General features: G+C 38.9%; 1 protein-coding gene across 1 annotated transcript in view; it reads right to left on the bottom strand.

Annotated features, from left to right (window-relative positions):
• The window catches only part of USP9X (ubiquitin specific peptidase 9 X-linked), a 487,376-nt gene that overhangs the window by 419,932 nt on the left and 45,098 nt on the right, over positions 1–22,346 (bottom strand). Inside the window, exon 3 of the mRNA XM_041740837.1 lies at positions 16,103–16,233. The gene's annotated coding sequence lies outside the window, so the exon portion shown is untranslated. The remainder of the gene's footprint in view (positions 1–16,102; positions 16,234–22,346) is intronic.

Genomic DNA, 22,346 nt, shown 5'->3' with positions numbered 1-22,346 from the left:
AAAAAAATCCAGAAAAAGACTCACATGCACATGGAGATAGTGTATATGTAGAGTATATGATAAAGGCTATCTCAATCATGGGAAAAGAAACACTTTTTAATAAGTGGCATTGGAACAACTGGATAGCCATATGGTAAAAGATAAAATCCAATTTATTACTTACACTGAATAAATTCCAGATAGATCAGAATTCTTAATGTAAAAAATGAAACTACATGGGCAGCCCGGGTGGCTCAGCAGTTTAGCACCGCCTTCAGCCCAGGGCCTGATCCTGGAGACCTGGGATCGAGTCCCACGTCAGGCTCCCTGCATGGAGCCTGCTTCTCCCTCTGCCTGTGTCTCTGCCTCTCTCCATCTGTGTGCGTCTCATGAATAAATAAATAAAATCTTAAAAAAAAATGAAACTACAAGTAATAAGAGAAAATATGAGTGAATTCCCTTAAAGCTTGGGAGTGATAAAACTTACCTATCACTCAAATTACAGAAGCAATAAGAAAAAAGATAAATTTGGTCAAATAAAAATTTTTGCTTGGTATAAAATGTCATAAGAAGAGTGAAAAGACAAGTGACAAACTGGGAAAAGTATTTGTGACTTTTATCAATAGAAAAATGGTAAGAGACATACACAGATAAGTTGGAGAAAAAGAAACGAAAAAAGGCCCTCAAATATATGAAAAGATGTTCAACCTCACTCATAGTAAGAGAAATGTGAATTAGAACTGCACAGAGATAGCATTTCTCCCCTGCCATCTTGGCAAAAATCCCGAAGTTTGACAACATGCTGTTGGCTGGCAGAACTCTCTGAACACTGGTCCATTTCAAGGGCCTGGCATTGTTCTTTGCTGGTAGAAGGCTGGGCACGCAGCAGTGGCAGTAGTTAGATCACCTGTGGTGAATGGGAATCTGTGTTGTTGGGCTCCAGTAGAGCCTCCATGAGGCCACCATGACCACTCTGTTCACAGGTGCTAGGGTGGATGAGGAAGCTGGTGACATCCTCAAGACAGATCATCTTAGGCACCTGTAGTGGATGCTCTGCGGTGGGTGTTAATGTGAAACACAAAAGTCCATATGTCCTCTGCCCTCTCTGGGAGGTTCACCCAAATACCTCTCCACCAAACCAGTGTGTTTATCTTTAGCAACATTTTCCTAACCTGCTGTTTACAGTTCTCCCATCCCAGGTTCTCAGTTACAGACAACAGTTTTATTCTAGCTAGTTGTTTTTTTTTTTTTTTTTTTATGATAGGCACACAGTGAGAGAGAGAGAGAGGCAGAGACACAGGCAGAGGGAGAAGCAGGCTCCATGCACCGGGAGCCCGACGTGGGATTCGATCCCGGGTCTCCAGGATCGCGCCCTGGGCCAAAGGCAGGCGCTAAACCGCTGCGCCACCCAGGGATCCCTATTCTAGCTAGTTTACCCAGAAAGCAGTTGGCTACAACTCAGAAATAATGCAGTCAGGACAATGTAGCCAATAAAAATATACAGTCATCCCATGGAAAAATTCTGCCTGAGACACCACCAACACTGGAATTGATATTAAGTGAGCCAACTTACTACCTGAGCAATAAAGCCACTATTTCTTTTTTTCAGTTTATTTAAAGAATACAATTAACTCTACAAAGTCTCGCTAAAGTTTCTAAATTCAAGTATCATAATTATCAACCACCCAGAAAACATCTTAATACCTTCAATACAATATCTAGTATCTTTAATATGAGATCCTGGCACTTAATAAGCACTTAATGAATACCTGTTGAATGACTGAATACAGGCCCTTCAAGAAAAAAATTTTTTTTCCTTGAAAACCTGCTTAAGAATTTCTTCACTGAAACATAGAAGATAAGTGATGCGAGTAGCACTAATTCCTAGTGAATGTCTCTAACTCCATACCTAGCCTCCAGGAAAGAAGACAGCACTATTCACGGGGTAACCTTAAATTTACCCTAACTTATAAAGAAACTATCAAGAAAATCATTCACAAATTTCAGTATTTTTTTTTAATTTTTTTTTTTAATTTCAGTATTTTTGACATACTTCCTGGTCTTGATATCTCAGGGTAAGGGAGTAACTCTGGTCTAGGCAGAATCTGAGTTCTGGCCTTCAGAGATCTAAACTAACATCATAGACAATCAAGTTTCCTTGTGGTTGCCTTCATTTGGGTCCCCCTCACCACCACCACCAAATGGAGCCTGAGAACAAGATTTGAAGACAAGTAGTTGAGAGGTGAGCCCAGGAAGCAGAGTGATAGACTAAGGATGGGGAAACAAGAAGAGGGACTCCGATAAAGGGTGTGCCAATGAGCAGGTTATCACTTTGGGCATCTGGGGCTCAATGCAGCTGGAGCCCCTGAGACACTGAGAGGCTCTGCTGAGGAGCCAGAAAGCCAGAATATGTATTTACTCTCATCCCTCATTAGTTAGAGACCTAAGGATTGCTCCTAGGGTTGTTAATTCACAGACATTTTCAGCATGCAGCTTCCTCCAGAAAGCACAGAGATACAGGAAGCCATTAGCATGCACAGGGAGTATCCATGGGACCCCTGGGGTGGAAAAAAGGGGCTAAGTGTAGAGCCTGCTAACATCTGCTACAGTAGTCAAACTAAAAGGTTAACCAGATGGTGGGAGGTGGGGAAGCTAAGAAGAGTACACTGGAAAAGCACCTCTTCATGCTTGAGCTGTACTCTGGGACACAACGCCCTGGGATTTTCTTGTCTGACTTCAAGTCTTGTGGCAAAAGGAAGCAGCTGTCAAGGGGCAGGGAGTTTCAAGGCTCCTGCCTGCCCAGGGATTAACTAGTCATCCAAGAAAAAAACCACCATTTGGGGAAGAGGAAGGAGAGGTAAGTAGCCCAAGACAGCTTTTTACTTTGAACAAAATGTTGGAAGACAAACTTCTGGAAAAGACGTTTAACTCCACCTTGGGGATTTGGAGTTACTTAAAAAGGGTAAAGCTTGATACTGGTGACAAAGTTGCCAAACACAACCTAGATGTTTTTTTTTTTTAAAGATTTTATTTATTTATTCATGAGAGACAGAGAGACAGAGAGAGAGAGAGAGAGACAGAGAAGAGGGAGAAGCAGGATCCATGCAGGGAGCCAGATGTGGGACTCGATCCCAGGCCTCCAGGATCACGCCCTGGGCCAAAGGCAGGTGCCAAACTGCTGAGCTACCGAGGCATCCCCACAACCTAAATGTTTAATCTTCCAACATCTTACTTTATTTAGAAAAAATCTTGAAGCAGGTGAATAAACTGCTAATAGCTGTCATGGCTAGAGCATGATGTGTATATTGTATATACTTAACACATTTAATAGATGTATATACAATATTTCTATTTGATCTATTTTATATAATTCATATATATAATGAATATTTTTGTTTATTTTTTAAAAGATTTTATTTATTTATTTGACAGAGAGAAAGAGAGAGCCAGAGAGCACAAGCAGGGGGAATGACAGAGGGAGAGGGAGAAACAGCCTCTCTGCTAAGCAGGGAGCCAGATGCAGAGCTCAATCCTCAGCCCCTGGGATCATGACCTGAGCTGAAGACAGACACTTTACCTACTGAGCCACTCAGGCACCCCATAATGCATCTTTTAGTAGATGTATATGTATTTAATACACATCTACTTAAATAGTTTTGTGTAAATGTTATTTTATAGTGAATATAAAGTATATTAGTCAGTATAGGCTGGTTAATAAGGAGTGAAGTAACAAACCCCCAATCTGAATGTCCTAACACGACAAAACCCTGTTTCGACAAAAGCTTGTTTCTTATAGTCACCCAGGAATCTAGGCTGTCAGAGCTTCAGCATCTTGTATCCACACTGTCTGCAACATGCAGCCTTCCCAGCAGCCCTAGCAGAGAAGAGAGGAGAATCATACTTGACTTTTCACTGCCTCAGCCCAGGGATGACTTCTCCCCTCACAGCTCATTGGCCAGAACTAATCACCTGACTGCCTATCCGCCTGCGGGGGCGGGGGGGGGGCTGTGCATATAGGGACAAAGTGGAATATTTGGTGAACATTAATAGTTAGCAGAGCCTGGGGTGCCTGGGTGGCTCAGCAATTGAGTGTCTGCCTTTGGCTCAGGGCGTGATCCTGGGGTCCTGGGATTGAATCCCACATCAGGCTCCCTGCTCGGTGGGGAGCCTGCTTCTCCCTCTGCCTGTGTCTCTGCCTCTCTCTCTCTGTGCCTCTCATGAATAAGTAAATAAAATCTTTTTTTAAAAAGTTAAAAAAAAATAGTTGGCAGAGCCTGCTTTTTTATTACCTAGCTAGATGGAGGATGGATGGACTGATGGACAGATGAAAATTCACTGCAGCATTCGGTGCTGTTATACCTAATCTGTCAAACTGATTTCCTCAAAGGTGATTAATAATTTGGAGACTGAATCTGCAAAATGAGAAGGGCAACAGTAATATCACTTACAGCAGGGTTCCATATAGAGTGCATATGAAGCTAGCAAATCACTAGAATCTTACCTAAGAAGGCAAAACATTGTTTTGCCAGTTGAGTTCCTTAGGAAGCAAGTTCTGCAATGAAATTTATTGTGTAGGCTATTTATTAGAAGTGCCCTTGGGACTAACACCTATAGAAGCAAGCAGGCATGGGCAGAGAGAAGATGAGCTATAACAGGCTGCTGACAGCCTTGGCGAACCCAAGGAAAGCTCCAGAGCTAAAACAGTGCTTCAGAACTGTCTGCCTATGAACTGAGATGGCCAGGTCTTCATACCTCTACATCACTGGATGTGGGCTGCCCTGGGAAGGGTGTGACCTTAGTAGATACATTTAAAATGCAGACACATATATGTACTCCCCTGGCAGCTGGGGCAACATGATCTTCACTGAAGAGGGATCTCAACAGCAAATCAAAATGACATCTGCACATCTATCTGGTTATTGCTTCTCTCTCAATAAAGCCCAAGAATTGTGTGACTTTTAGAGTATTTACTATTACTTGATTTCTTGCTTTTCTGAAGCTGATAAGAGTGTCCTACAACTCAGTGTTTACAGGCTACCACCATTTTTTTAATATCTTAAAAAGAAGTTTAAAATATTTATCTTGCCAAATAAAAATCCATGCATAAAAGCTCTTGCAGTTGCATACTCTAAGAGAGCCTAACCAGAGACTGCACATTGAGAGGCCCCCATCCCAGCAATGATTTCCATCAGCTGATTTACTGAGTCAGTGCAGAGCCACGGGAAAAGACTGTGAATGATGTCAGTGATTAGGTTCAGACCCAGACCCAGACATCTGAGGAAGAAGTGCCAGAAATAAACATGAAGTGACTGTGGGTTCCCTTTCAAAGTATCTACCCCAAAGGAGGAAAAAGATTGGCATACCTAGAAAGGGTAGTTGGCAGAGGTACAGTGTGATGGTTGTTACTGTGGGGCCTCCACACTGGCTGTTCTACTGTGGGGACAAAAGCTATCCAGATATAAATCCAAAAGTACTGGCCACCTCAGGGGCCAAGGGATCTCCAGTATCAGCTTCTTCTAAAGCCCCTAACACAGATATCACCAGACATTCCTTTCAGTAATGCCACAGCTTTGCAAAGCTATAGTTTTGGTTTTGTGAATTGAGAAAATTTGGAAAGTTCAAGCAGTCCTTGGCCCCCAGCTGGTGTTGCTAATTCATGCAAGGAAGTGGACAAATGGTGGAGAGGAGGTCAGAGGAGAGTATGTGAGGTCCACAACTGACCTTTTTCAGGGAATTTCTGGGGCATTCTATCTAGGATCCAGTGAGACAGAAGGGGTAACTATGTGAGGTGGTAGATATGTTAATTAGCTTGATTATGGCAGTTATTTCACAATGTGTACATATATCAAAACGTCAAGCCACATCAGTACATAACTCAGAAAATGACCTGAAGACTGGCAGAACGGACTCTCCACAGTTAAATGTAGATGAGAAGCCATATTGAAGATGGTTGGAAGACATGTTGGGGAGCTAAATAGACCTGTGGAACTACCCATGGCAGAGAAGGATGCTACAGGGGCAGAAAGAAGTGAGAAACAGACTCACACCAGGGAGCCTTCATGGGGAAGACGAATCCTCATGATACTCAGGTTTGAAAAGTAGAGGGGCGGAATTTTGCAAGTTCTTACAATCAGCAAGGCTTAAAACCTGGAACTTTAAAATCAGCTGGCTTGTGGGAAAGTCAGGAGGGTGAGAAGAAACGGAGTCCCTATCTTTAAAGAGACAGTACTGCAAAGAGCCCCATGGAGATATAGCATAGAAGCAGCAGTTTGAAAAATGCCCAGGGTATACAAGAGGGAGATTTGTTTACTAATCTCAGAGAGAGTGCTGGAGGGGCAGGGATTGTGGGAAGACTTCTGCAGAAACAAAGGAGCTGGTGGGTAGCATTTCCCTCCCCTGTCCCCCATCCTAGATACAAGGACACCTACTGGAACCAATGCTACATAATTTGCTACCTAAGTTGATAACACTGTTGTCCTGCCTGCTATGTTTTCCTGTGGACTTTTGCCTACCAGCCAGGCCTCAGTTCCAAGTCCCCTCCCACAGCAGACCTATGCAAACCTTGCTAACACCATGAGCTCTGCCTCTGCTTGCTTCTGTGAATCTGCCCCTTCTGACCTGGTGGCTGCAGATCCCCTCCTATAGTGGACCAGAGTAAACTCTGAGTCTTACCTGTGAGTCCCACCCCTGTGAGCTTCTGCAGATCTTTCCGCTCCAATACATCCTGCTTTGGTCCCTGGCAGCTGTAGGTTCCCTCCTACCCATGTGGGCCTTATTGGCATGGTGCACCCCACCTCTGCATTCTCCTGCAGTTCAGTGCTACTGTATCTCTAGCAAAGGCCTGGTCTGACTCAACTTAAGCCCAAGGGAGGCCCAGACTGACCCACTAACAACACAGGGACCAAACCCTGCCCACAACAAGCAGAGAGGGCCATTGCAGATTTCTGGACTGAAGGCAAAAGCAGCTCAGCCACAACAGCAGGGCATATGCAACACACATAAGAGACACCCCTGAAGTGGCAGGTTCTAGTAAACAGGGCACACTGCACTACAGGGCACTACAGGACCTCTCCTTCCTAACATCACTACCTTCAAGGGCAGGAGTGTAGCTGACTTTCCTATCACATTGAGACAGATGCTGAGAATTAGCCAAAGCAAGGAGACAGAAGAGTATGTCTCACATGGAAGAATAGGGCAAATCATAGCAAGAGAGCTAAACAAAATGGAGATAATTAATAATGCCTGATAGATAATTTTTTTTTTCTGATAGATAATTTAACGTGATGGTCATAAAGATACTCACTGGACTTGAGAAAAGACTGCAGGACCACAGTGAGACCCTCAACAAAGAGACAGAAAACATAAAAAAGAACCAATCAAAGTAGGAAAAAATAGTAGACCGGTGGAAGCAGAAGAACAGATCAGTGAACTGGAGGAAATAATATGGGACAGCAATCAAGTGGAACAGGAGTAAGAAAAAAAACACAAAATGAAAATAGACTTAAGGAACTCAATGACACCATCAAGTGTAATAATATTCACATTATAGAGATCCCAGAAGGAGAAGAGAGAGAAATGGGGGCAGAAAATTTATTTGAAGAAATAATAGCTAAAAACTTTCCAAATATGAGGAAGGAAACAGAAATCAGGCCAAGGAGGCCCAGAGAGCCCCCAACAAGATGAACCCAAGGAGGTCCACACCAAGACACATAATAATTAAGATGGCATAAAGTAGTGATAAAGAGAAAAATTTTAAAGCAGCAAGAGAAAACAGCTATATACAAGGAAAACTCCAAAAGGCTATCAGTGGATATTTCAGAAGAATCTTTGCAAGCCAGAAGCGAGTGGCATGATATATTCAAAGTGCTGAAAAAAAAAAAAAAACCTGCAGCCAAGAATACTCTACTCAGCAAGGGTATCATTCAGAATAGAAGGAGAGATAAAGAGTTTCCTAGACAAACAAAAGTTAAAGAGTTCATGTCCAATAAACCAGCCATACAAGAAATGTTAAAGAGGACTCTGAGTAGAAAGGAAAGACTCTAAGTGGGAGTAAGAAAAGTAGGAAACACAAAAGCAGTAAAATTAAGTATATCTATAAAAACCAGTCAAGAGATTCACAAAATAAAAGGACATGAAGTATGATACCATATACCTAAAATGTTGGGGGAAGTGGAGTAAAGAATAGGTTCAAACATAAGTGACCATCAACTTAATATAGGCTGCTATATGTATAAGATGCTATATACAAACCTTATGGGAACCACAAATCAAAAACCAGTAGTAGATAAGCAAAAAATAAAGAGAAAGGAATCCAAGTACATCACTAAAGAAAACCAGCAAACCAAGAAAAAAGGAACAAAGCAGAAATACAAAAATAACCATAAAAAAGTAACAAAATGGGAATATGTACATAACTATCAATAACTACCTTGAATGTAAATTGACTAAAGCCCAAATCAAAAGATATAGGGTTATAGAATAGATAAAAAAGCGGGACGCCTGGGTGGCTCAGTGGTTGAGCGTCTCCTTTGGTTCAGGTCGTGATCCTAGGGTCCTAGGATCGAGTCCTGCATTGGGCTCCCCACAGGGAGCCTGTTTCTGCCTATGTCTCTATGTCTCTCATGAATAAATGAATAAAATATTTTTTAAAAAAAGAATAGATAAAAAAGCAAGACCCATCTATATGCTGCTTATAAGAGACTTGTTTCACACTCAAAGACACATGCAGATTGAAAGTAAAGGGATGGAGGGATGCCTGGGTGGCTCAGCGGCTGAGTGTCTGCCTTCGGCTCAGGGCATGATCCTGGGGTCCTGGGATCGAGTCCCACATCAGGCTCCCTGCATGGAGTCTGCTTCTTCCTCTGTCTCTGTCTCTGTCTCTATCTGCTTCTCTCTCTGTGTCTCTCATGAATAAATAAATAAAATACTTAAAAAAAAAAGAAAGTAAAGGGATGGAAAAGCATTTATCATGGAAATGGAAGCAAAAAGAAAGCCAGGGTAAAAATACTTATATTGGAGAAAAGAGACTTTAAAACAAAGACTGTTTTACAGAAAGAGACAAAGAGATAAAGAAGGACACTATATTGTCATAAAGAGAACAATCCAACAAGATGATGTAACAATTGTAAATATTTATGCACCCAACATGGGAGCACACAAATACATAAAGCAGCTAATAACAAGCATAAAGGAAGTAATCCATAGTAATACAATAATAGTAAGGGACTTTTGCACCCCACTTACATCAATGGATAGATCATCCAAACAGAAAGTCAACAAGGAAAGAGTGGCTTTGAACAACACATTGGACAAGTTGGGTCTAACAGATATATTCAGGATATTCCATCCCAAAACAGCAGAATATACATTCTTTTCAAGTGTACATGGAACATTCTCTAGAATAGATCACATATTAGGCCACGAAGCAAGTCTCAACAAATTCAAAAAGATCAAAAGCATACCATGCATCTCCTGTGACCACAGTGTTATGAAACAGAAATCAACCAAAAAAAAAAAATCTGGAAAGAACACAAATACATGGAAGTTAAATAACATGCTACTAAATAATGAATGGGTCATTCAACCAAGAAATCAAAGAGCAAATTAAAAAAAAAGAGAGACCAATGAAAATGAAACCATAATGGTACAAAATCTTTGGGATGCAGTAAAAGCTGTTCTAAGATGGAAGTTTATAGCAATACAGGCCTACCTCAAAAAGTAAGAAAAAGGGCCGTGGCTCAGGTCATGATCCTGGAGTCCTGAGATCCAGGCCTGCATGGGGCTCCCTGCTCAGCAGGGAAGCCTGCTTCTCCCTCTACTCCTCACCCTACTCATGCTCGCTCACTCTCGCTTTCTCTCTCTCAAATAAATAAATAAATAAATAATATTTAAAAAAAGGGGGGGGGGGGGAACGCCTGGGTGGCTCAGTGGTTTAGCACCTGACTTCGGCCCAGGGTGTGATCCTGGAGTCCCAGGATCGAGTATCACGTTGGGCTCTCTGCATGGAGCCTGCTTCTCTCTCTGCATCTCTCATGAATAAATAAATAAAATCTTTAAAAAAATGAAAAAGAAGAAAAATATCAAGTAAACAACCTAAAGGAGCTCAGAAAAGAAAAAACAAAACACCAAATCAGCAGAAGGAAGGAAATACTAAACATTAAAGCAAAAATAAATGAAATAGAAACTAAAAAAAAACCAAAAAACAAAACAAAAAAACCTCACAATAGAACAGATCAATGAAACCAGGAGGTGGTTCTTTGAGAATATCAATAAAATTGATAAACCTTTAGCCAGACTGATCAAAAAAAGAGAGGGAGAAAGAGTACTCAAATTAACAAAATCAGAAATGAAAGGGGAGAAATAACAACTGACAGCAATACAAAGACTATAAGAGAATATTATGAAAACTTATATGCCAATAAATTGGACCACCTAGAAGTGTATACATTCCTAGAAATGTGTAACTTCCCAAAACTGAATCAGTAAGAAATAGAAAATTTGAACAGACCAATTACCAGCAATAAAATTGAATCAGTAATCAAAAAACTCCCAATGAACAAAAGTCCAAGACCAGATGGCTTCATAGGGGAACTCTACCAAACATTTAAATAAGAGTTAATACTCATTCTTTTCAAACTTTTCCAAAAAACTGAAGAGGAAGGAAAGCTTTCAAATTCATATTATGAGACTGGCATTACCCTGATACCAAAATCAGATAAAGATACCACAAAAAAAGAGAGCTTATAGGCCAATATCTCTGATGAACATAAATGCAAAAATTCTCAAGAAAATATAAGCAAACAGAATTAAATAATACATTAAAATCATTCATCACAATCAAGTGGAATTTATTCCTGGGATGCAAGGGTGGTTCAATATTCACAAATCAATCAACATGGAATATCACATCAATAAAGAAAGGATAAAGACCATATTATCATTTCAGTAGATACAGAAAAAGCATTTGATAAAGTACAACATTCATTCACGATAAAAAACCCTCAACAAAGTAGGTTTAAGTGAAAGGGAATATAAGGGAAGGGAGAAGAAAAAGACTCCTAACTCGGGGAAATGAACTAGGGGTGGTGGAAGGGGAGGAGGGCGGGGGGTGGGGGTGAATGGGTGACGGGCACTGAGGGGGGCACTTGACGGGATGAGCACTGGGTGTTATTCTGTATGTTGGTAAATTGAACACCAAAAAAAAATTAATTTATTTAAAAAAAAAAACAAAAACAAACAAAAAAAAAACAAAGTAGGTTTAGAGGGAACATACCTCAACATAATAAAAGCCATGTATGAAAACCCTTTAGCCAACATCATACTCAATGGTGAAATAGTGAAAGCTTTTTCCCTAAGATCAGGAAGAAGACAAGGATGTCCACTCTCACCCTTTTTATTCAACATAGTACTGGAAGCCCTAGCCACAGCAATTAGATGAGGAAAAGAAATATAAGGCACCCAAATTGGTAAGGAAGAAGTAAAACTTTCACTATTTGCAAATGACATGATACTATATATATATATATATATATATATATATATATATATATATATATATATATATATATATAAAACCTGAGGGACACCTTGGGTGGCTCAGCAGTTGAGCACCTGCCTTCAGCCCAGGGCGTGATCCTCGGAGTCCAAGGATTGAGTCCCACTTGGGGCTCACTGCCAGGAGCCTGCTTCTCTCTCTACTTATGTCTCTGCATCTCTCTCTCTGTGTCTCTCATGAATAAATAAATAAAATCTTAAAAAAAAAAGAAAACCCTAAAGATTCTACCAAAAAACTACTGGAACTAATAAATGAATTCAGTAAGTTTGCAGGATACAAAATCAATGCACCGGAATCTGTTGTATTTCTAAACACTAATAATGAAGTGGCAAAAGAGAAGTTAAGAAAACAATCATGAGATGCCTGGGTGGCTCAGTGGTTAAGCATTTGCCTTCAGCTCAGGGTGTGATCCTGGAGTCCTGGGATCAAGTCCCACATCGGGCTTCCTGCATGGAGCCTGCTTCTCCCTCTGCCTATATCTCTGCCTCTCTCTGTGTGTGTCTCTCATGAATAAATAAATAAAATCTTTATAAAGAAAACAATCCCATTTAAAATTGCACAAAAAACAATAAAATACCTAGGATTAAAGTTAACCAAGGAGGTGAAAGACCTATACTCTGAAAACTATAAGACACTGATGAAAGAAATTGAAGATGACACAAAGAAATGGAGAGATATTCCATTCTTAAGGATTGGAAGAACAAATATTATAAAAATGTCCAAAGCAATCCAATGATTTAATGCAATCCCTATCAAAATACCAACAGCATTTTTCATAGAACTAGAATAAATAATACTAAAATGTGTATAGAAGCACAAAAGACCCAGAATAGCCAAAGAAATCTTGAAAAAGAAGAACAAAACTGGAGATATTACAATTCAAATTTCAAAACATATGACAAAGCTATAGTAATCAAAACAGTACTGGCACAGAAACAGACAAGCAGAGCAATACAACACAATAGAGAGCTGAGAAATAAATCCATGATTTATTTGTCAATTAATCCTTGACAAAAGAGGTAAGAATATGCAATGGGAAAAAGTCCCTTCAACAAATGGTGCTGGGAAAACTGGTCAGCTACATGCAAAAGGATGAAACCAGAGCACTTTCTTACACTATATACAAAAATAAACTCAAAATGAATTCAGGACCTAAATGTGAGACCTAAAACCACAAAAATCCTAGAAGAGAGCACAGACAGTACTTTCTCTCACAAATACATAGAGGTTAAATAACGTGCTACTAAACAGTAAATGGGCCATAGCAAGATTTTTCTAGGTATATCTCCTGAGGCAAGGGAAACAAAAGCAAAAATAAACTACTGGAACTATATCAAAATAAAAAGTTTCTGTACAGCAAAGGAAACAATCAACAAAACAAAAATACAACCTGCTAAATGGGAGAAGATATTTGCAAATGATATTCCGATAAAGGGTTAGTATCTAAACTATATGAAGAACTTGTATAACTCAACACCAAAATAATAATCCAATTTAAAAATGGGCAGAAGACATGGACAGATATTTCTCCAAAGAAGACACAGAGATTACCAACAGACACATGAAAAGATGCTCAACATCACTAATCATTAGAGAAATGCAAATCAAAAATCACAATGAGATAAGACCTCATACCTGTCAGAGCAGCTAAAATCCCAAACACAAGAAACAACAAGTGTTGGCAAAGATGTGGAGAAAAAGGAACCTTCGTGCACTATTTGTAGGAATGCAAACTAGGGTAGCCACTGTGGAAAACAGTATGGAGGTTCCTCAAAAAATGAAAAGTAGAACTACCAAATGACCAAGTAATTCCATTCCTGGGTATTTTCCCAAAGAATACAAAAACACCAATTCAAAATGATACATCATCCTTATGTATACGGCAGCATTATTTACAATAGCCAAATTATGGAAGCAGTCCAGGTGTTCACTGATAGATGAATGGATAAAGAAGTGATATATATGCACAATGGAGTATTATTCAGCCACAAAAAAAGAATGAAATCTTACCATTTGCAACAACATGGATGGGATCTAGAGAGTATAATGAAAGTGAAATAAGTCAGTAAGAGAAAGACTAATACCATATAGTTTCACTCATAAATGTAATTTAAAAACAAAACGAAGAAAAAGAAGAGAAAAACCCCAAAACAGACTCTTAACTATACAGAACAAACTGATGGTTATTAGAGGGGAGATGGGTAGGGGGATGGGTGAAATAGGTAAAGGGGATTAAGAGTACACTTACCACGATGAGCACTGAGTAATGCATACAATTGTTGAATCACTATATTGTATACCTGAAGCTAATATAATACTCTATGTTAACTATACTGGAATTTTAAAAAATCAAATCATACACCTTAAATATACACAATTTTTATTTGTCAATTTTATCTCGATACAATGGATAGATGGATAAAAGTTTTCCCGTATAATATAAATAGAAACCCCCCTTTTGGAATTTTACAAATTATTTTATTAAAAAATCAAATTGCTGGGCAGCCCGGTTGGCTCAGCGGTTTAGCGTCGCCTTCAGCCCAGGGCCTGATCCTGGAGACCCGGGATCAAGTCCCACATCGGGCTACCTGCATGGAGCCTGCTTCTCCCTCCACCTGTGTCTCTGCCTCTCTGTGTGTGTCTCATGAATAAATAAATAAAATCTTTTAAAAAAATAAAATTGCTTTTAAAATTGTTTCTTGAATGTTCAACTGACATTTCTTTGAAAACAACACTAGTTAAGACTGGGCCATGGTACAGCTCAGCTTTATGTACATTATACATACAAACATTATTTTAAAATAATTGATAAAAGCCCCTATTTTGTTCACTTCTAGGGGAAGTGGGAAGTACTATATAGTTGTTAATAGCCTGTATCACACAGATACCCTAAGAATTAAGGAATTCCTTTAGAGCTTTATATCAGGACTCATTCAGATGATAGATTTAACTACCAGAAATTCAGTGATTTCCTCTAATTAAGTACTCTGTGGCTCCTTCCTCTTTCTTAATTCATCTTTTTTCTTCTCTTCTCAAATAAAATCTAAAAATAGTTTTAAGTGCAAATGAAGTTGAGATCCTAGGCAGAAAATTATATTATAAACTTGGGATTTTAAATTTATGTTAAATGATGCTGATCACATTCTAGATTATAAATGGAAAATATATATTACTGTGCTGATGAGAGCATATTCAATATAACTTTTTGGTATTTCTGTGAGTGTCAGTTGTGACATTATCAGATGTCATGCACTTAGATCATCTTATACAAATGAAAACCATTATTAGAATAATCTACCTGTGAAAATTCTTGTATTTTTCACATTCTTTACACAATCATCTGAAATAACTGTTTTCAATGGTATTTCTTTTCTGTTTAAAATATTTATAGATAGGGACGCCTAGGTGGCTTAGTGGTTGAGCATCTGCCTTTGGCTCAGGGCGTGATCCCAGTTTGGGGATCGAGTACCACATTGGGCTCCCTGTGGGGAGCCTGCTTCTCCCTCTGCCTATATATGTCTCTGCCTCTCTCTCTGTGTCTCTCATGGATAAATAAATAAAATCTTTAAAAAAATATTTGTAGGGGATCCCTGGGTGGCTCAGCAGTTTGGCGCCTGCCTTTGGCCCAGGGCATGATCCTAGAGTCCTGGGATTGAGTTCCGCATGGGGCTCCGGGCATGGAGCCTGCCTCTCCCTCTGCCTGTGTCTCTGCCTCTCTCTCTCTCTCTGTGTCTATCATAGATAAATAAATAAATAAATCTTTAAAAAAAATTGTAGATAACACCTCAATTGCAATGAGCACGTCTAGTGCCTGGATTATACCCCACTAAAAAGAACCAGAGCTCCTCGAAAAAAAATGGATGATTTTAATCAGGAGTAGGGAAAGTATAAGGTGGTCTTGAAATATCTTGTGCCAGAAAAATGCAGAAATGCTCAAAAACTGATGGGGTCATGTAAAAGGAAGACACAAGCCAGCTTGAAATGGCTCCCACTTGATAAATATGGGACAATTTGAGTACAAAAATGAATAAGGAAATGGAATAGATAGTAATACCTTGAACAAAAAATAATTTAATGAGACACTATTCAGTAAAAAAAAAAAAAAATTAAGGGTGGGTGCCTGGGTGGCTCAGTTGGTTAAGGGGCTTGGGCTGCCTTGGGCTCAGGTCACAATCTCAGGGTTCTGGGATCGAGCCCCATATAGGAGCCTACTCCTCCCTCTGCCCCTCTCCCACTCGTGCTTTCCCTTTCTTTCTCTCTCTCTCTCTCTTTCTCTCTCTCTCGCAAATAAATATATAAAATCTTAAAAAAAATTTAGGGTGAGGAAGAAATGATGAAAGAAGTGTTTACAGAAGAATGCCAACTCATAAATGTGGAATTGTTAGAATTAGAAAACAAACCTTTTGCAATCATTATTGTAATACTTGATTCAGGCAACAATCATCAATAGATGTAAAATGAGTGAGTGAAAAGTTGGTAAAGAAGAATATATTCATGCAGTCTCAAAGTACCACTAGTCACAATTACAAAGAGAAAAGGAAAAAGGAGAATAAATGAGAAAAAAGGTACCTTTATAAATGTAGAAGTCTGGTGGAAATCACTTGAACCAAATGAACAAACTTAGGTCACCAAAATGGGAAAAAATACCGTATTTTCTATGATGTGATGCACTGAGGACACAAATCACACATGAAGTATTCCTGCCAAAAGAAAAATAGATTCTGATCATAAGATAATAATTGTGCAAACTAAATTCAGGAGCATTATGCAAAGTAGCTGACCTGTATTCTTCAAAAATGTTGATATAATAAAAGATAGAAAAGTGCAGACATTATCTTTAAAGAAAGTAAAGGGACATGACAACTAAATGCAATGTACAAACTTTAAAGATTTTTATTTATTTATTTGAGATAGAGACAGAGAGTAAGAGAGAGCACATGAGCAGGGGAGGAAGGGCAGAGGGCAGAGGTAGAAGCAGTCTCCCTGATGCAGGACTCAATCCCAGGACCCCAAGATCATGACCTGAGCTGAAGGCAGATGCTTAAATAACTGAACTACCCAGGTGCCCTTGAATCTTGGATTTTTAAAAAGCAGTGTAAAAGATACTGTTGTTATTGATCCAAGTGAAGAAATATAACTACAGAATGTATATTAGATAACAGTATCATATATCAGTGTTAAATTTCTTGAGCGTGATAATTTTCTTGAGTATGACAAATATATTATGGTTATTTTTCTTAAGAAAAATATGCTTTAACTATGTATAGGTAAAATGTTAAGATGTCTGAAACTTACCTTTAAAGAGATTTAAAGGTAAATCTTTCATGAAAATGTGTGTGTGTATGTACACATGTGCACATATGCACTTACACAGAAACACATTTAAGTAAGAAACAAATTTGGCAAAATGTTAACAACTAGTGAATCTAGGTAAAGGGTATGTGGGTGTTTATTACAGTATTTTTATAACTTTTCTGTAGGATCAACAGTTTTCAAAATAAAAAGGTTAGGAAATGAAAATAACATGCAAAAAATAAAATTAAAAAAATACACTGAGCCAAAGATAAAATGCAAGAGACAAAGCCGGGATGAGCAAAGTTAGAAGTAAAGATAAAAAGTTTCTATCTATGACCTCTCATGGCTCTATTCCTAGGAGTCTATCCTGAGGCCTCAGAATATTCTATCATCTGCTGTGTATTTTTTTTTTAAGATTTTATTTATTTATTCATTAAAGAGATACAGAGAGAGAGGCAAAGACACAGACAGAGGGAGAAGCAGGCTCCTCACAAGGAGCCTGATGCAGGACTCAATCCTGAGACCCAAGATCACACCCTGAGCCGAAGGCAGGCACTAAACCACTGAGCCACCCAGGCGTCCCATCTGCTACATATTCTTCACATTAGGAACTAAACACTTATGGAATAACGTTAGGATCATAAGCTCTTGACTAAGTGTCAGAAGAAAAAGATATATGAGAAATTCAAACATTCTATAGCTTCAACTATTTCATGTCTTCTTTCCTACAAACATGGTTACCAGGTCCTTCTTGTTTGGAGGACTGACTGAATTTTATTTTCCTTGGCTATAGGCATGTCATAAGGATAAGACCATTAGTTCCCAGAGGCTGGAAGGAGAACTTGATGCCAGTAATTCTAGTCACTTTTTTTTCTAAAGATTTTATTTATTTGAGAGAGAGAGAGAGAGAAAGTGAGTGAGAGAGAACCTGAGAGAAAGTGAGCATGGAGGGACAAGGGGCAGAAGGAGAGGGAAAAGCAGGCTCCCCACTGAGCAGGGAGACCAATGATGCTGGGCTCAATCCCAGGACCTGAGCTGAAGGCAGTTGCTTAAAGGACTGAGCCACCCAGGCGCCTGCCAGCAATTCCAGTCACTTTGAAATGCATTTTTGAAAGTAAGAAAAAAATGTTTATCTGGTTTTTAAGGCTTCTTGTCCTCTAATATTTATATGAACCTTCTCTGAGCATATTCTGCATCTGACTCCTCTCTCTTCCCTCCCTGTCCTAGTGACCTCATCTAATACCATTGTTGATTCTTTATGTGTGTTGCCTATGAACATATGTGCATATTCACTCCTTCCTCATTCCTTTACTCATTATTTATTCATCCATCACAATTACTTATTTATGTAGGTCACTTTATTTTACGTATTTTTTAATTTATTTTTTTAGGTCACCTTATTTTTACAAATGTTTTACAATTTGTTTTACAAAAATAGTTTTACAAATGTTTAAGCAGATAAGTGTTTATACTCTAAAGGGCAGGAAAGATGAACGAGAGACCAAAAATGTACTGGAGAGAACTAGATTAGAAGAGAAAGATTAACAAAGGCCTGGACTCTCTTCTTGTATCTCCATCATCATCTGCCATTTTTTCATTTTAGGGTCTGCCCTGATTTCCTGTTTTTAGTGGCTCTTTACTATTTAAGATATCTTTGTGATTGTTTTGGACTCTATTACCTGGAAAGTGAAACAAGATTTGTTTGCTGTTTTCAAGCAGGAAGCACAAGGGCTCTAAAACATGTCTAGCCTGATCAAACTGGAGACAGGGGTCTGAGAATAACAGATCCTAAGCAAGGCCTCTGATTGGTCAGCCAGTTTTTACTGAGCATCTACTATCTGTCAGGCACTACTTTTAGAAGTGGAGGCAAAGATTGACTAAGATACAACCCTAACTTAGTACTTCAAAGTATTCCATGTCAGTTTCACGCTAGTCTCACCTGAAGGATACTGAGCAGAAGATGGTGCCCATCACATGAATGTGAATGCATCATTTCTGAATTTTATTCAGATGCTAATAACAGGCATTCAATAAAGGGTGGTCTAAATAGATTGGGAGTTTTTTTTTTTTTTTTTTTTTTTTAGATTGGGAGTTTATTTGTCTTTTTTTTGCAGGCAGAGGTAGGTAATCAAGTGGTGGCCTGACAAGCCCATGAACTCATCCAAGTCCCTGGATTCTTCTATCTTGCTGCTTTGTCCTTCTTAGCACACAACTTCTACCCTAAAGTTTGCCTCATGATTGCAAGGTAGCCACTGCAACTCTGGTCATTGTGTCTGTATTCCAGATTGTGGTAGAGAGGAAGACAGAATAGAGGCCAAAGGCTACTTTCCAGGTGAGTCAAACCCCTTTATTTATTTATTTTTATTTTTTCTCAAACCCCTTTCAAAAGAGCTTTCCTGGGCAGCCCCAGTGGCTCAGCAGTTTGGCACCACCTTCAGCCCAGGGCGTGATTCTGGAGATCCTGGATCGAGTCCCATGTTGGGCTCCCTGCATGAAGCCTGCTTCTGCCTGTGTCTTTGCCTCTCTCTGTGTGTCTCTTGTGAATAAATAAATAAAATCTTAAAAAAAAAAAAGAGCTTTCCTAAAATCCCACCCAAAACTTTTGCCTCTACCATATTAGCCAGAACTTAGTTATTTGGCCACCCATATCTGTAATGAAAAATCTCAACAACCAAAAACCAAGAGTACTGTGAGTACTTATTTGTTTGCAAGTACAAGTGCAAGCTACTTATTGTATTGGCTTGTATTTTTCCATTGGGCCCTGGTACTTTCTAAGTTAAATTTTCTGGTTTCTATTCAACACCCAATTATCTAAAGCAACCGTCCTTCACTTAAAATACATAGTTGTTAAAATTCTGACTAAGGAAGACGGACAGTACAAATGATGTACTGAATAAAAGGGCTGAATTAATGGTGGGGCAAAGGAAGGAGACTCTTACATAAGAGGCCCCTAATTCTGCGGCTGGTCACTTCTGCTGCCACCACTCAAGGATATAAGCATATCTCCTCTTCATGCTATTAGGAACACAACATTTTGTAGGCTTAACCTTTAGGACTTGCTTGAAGTGGTGAATAATGATAATAGGAGTTAGAAAGCAGGGCTGAAACTTCCCTGAGACAAATAAGAAATTCCACCTGTGAACAACAGCTTGGCCTGTGCCCATGGAGTTCCACTCTGTTTGTGATCTTACCTCCCTAACTGAATGCCCTAGGGCACTAGGATATTACAACATATTTATTATCAGAAACAATGCAAGGAAGACAACAATGGAATATCTTTAGAGAACTGAAAGAAAAAGTCAACATAAGATTCTATACCCAGAAAAAACATTTCAAAAACAAAGATAAAACAAAACTTTTTTCAGACTTACAAAAGGTGAAAGAATTCATCACCAGCAGACCATCATTTTAAGAAATGTTAAAGGAAATTCTTTAGGCTGAAGGAAAATGCTACTAAAAGGATATATGAATCTCTGCAAAGGAGGGAAGAGCACCATAAATAGTAGCTACATAGGTAAATGCGTAATAATTTTTTCTTATTCTTTAAATATATTGAAAAGACATTTGATTATATAAACAGAAATAATTAACAATGTAGTGTGGGATTTATAATATATGTAAAAGCAAAATGCAGGGCAACAGTAGCACAAAGTCCAGGAGGGGGGAAATGTAAATATACTATTGTAGGGGTATTAAACTATGTATGAAGTGGTATAACAACAGTAGAAAGTTGACTATGTCAAATTAAAAATGTATACTTAAACCCAAAAGCAACCACCGAAACAACACAACAAAGAGTTAAAGCTAATGGGGGGGGGGGCTAATACATGGGTTAAAGGAGATAAAATGAAATTTAAAAAAACACTCAATTTGTTCCCATGTTGGTTAGCGGTAGTTCTTTCAGGTTGGTTGTCACTTTGACATGACCTCATTTTGGGTTTTTTTTTAAGCACTTTCTTCTTTTCTTTTCTTTTTTTTTTTTTTTTTTAAGATTTTATTTATTTATTCATGAGAGACAGAGCGAGAGAAAGAGAGGCAGAGACACAGGCAGAGGGAGAGGCAGGCTCCATGCAGGGAGCCCAACGTGGGACTCGATCCGGGGTCTCCAGGATGGTGCCCTGGGCTGAAGGCGGCGCTAAACCCCTGAGCCACCCGGGCTGCCCAGCACTTTCTTATTTTCTGATACTAGAATATGTTCTCTGCCCTGGTCCTAAAATCAGCTGTTCCTCTAATAATCCCTGGTTCCTTTTATTGGAGCTGTATTTAGAAACCAAAATCTGGGTCCTGACTATGCTTGTTGCTATTGGGTGTCATTGCTTCTAGGCCCTCTCAATGGATAGATCTAAGTAATATATGTATGGATACTAACCCACATGTACACACATGCCTATAATTCTGTCTTTCTCTCTCCTCCCCTATATATATATCTATATTAAGCTAAATGGAAGTTTATGTCTCTGACTCTAATTCAGTATCACAGGGTTTATTCTTGCTTCCTTTCCTTGATTACCTATAACTTTCTGACAGTGAGAACCTTGGACATACCATCCACCATCCATTTACTTATCTAGCACCACTATAATGTAAAGTAATGTGAAAAATTATATCCATATGAAATCCTGTACACAAATGTTTAGAGAGCTTTATTCATACTGGCTAACAACTGAAAGCAAGAAAGATGTCTTTCATCAGGGGAATGAATAAACAAACTCTGGTGCATCCATACAATGAAATCCTGTGCGGCAGTAAAAAGAAATGAGCAACTGATTCATTCATCAACATGAATGAATCTTACTGCATTCTACTTAGTGAAAGAAGGCACAAAACAAAAGCTACATATTGTATACATTGTATGAGTCCATTCATCTGACACCTGGAAAGGGCAAAACTATCGAGACAAAACAATTAATGGTTGCCAGAGGTTGAGAAGACCCAAGTTGTTGACTATAAAAGGGGATGCATGGGAGAACTTTTAGGGTGAATGAATTGTTTTGTATGGTGTGGGGGTGATGGATATATGATTGCATGTGAACTGTATAGAACCATAAAACTATATATTATAAAGAGTGAATTCTAATGCATGCATTATTTATTTATTTATTTATTTATTTATTTTTTAAAAGATTTTATTTATTTATGATAGACATAGAGAGAGAGAAGCAGAGACACAGGCAGAGGGAGAAGCAGGCTCCATGCCAGGAGCCCGACTTGGGACTCGATCCCAGGGCTCCAGGATCATGCCCTGGGCCAAAGGCAGGTGCTAAACCTGCTGAGCCACCCAAGGATCCCCAATGTATGCATTTTTTTAAAAAGCTGACCTATCTTACTTGGGACAATGATGTTTTGACTGAAAACTATAAGGCTACAGACAAAAGTAACTGTATATAGTCATTGTATTTTTAGGTGGTAAATTTGTTTCTCATAAGGGTATGGGTTTTAAAATGTACTTTAAATGGGGTACCTAGGTGGCTCAGTCAGTTAAGCATGGGACTCTTGATTTTGGCTCAGTTCATGATCT

Source organism: Vulpes lagopus, chromosome X (assembly GCF_018345385.1).
Source record: "Vulpes lagopus strain Blue_001 chromosome X, ASM1834538v1, whole genome shotgun sequence".
NCBI classification, from domain to species: Eukaryota; Metazoa; Chordata; class Mammalia; order Carnivora; family Canidae; genus Vulpes; species Vulpes lagopus.
The sequence above is the reverse complement of the archived record's forward strand: the minus strand, read 5'-3'. Positions and strand labels throughout refer to the sequence as shown.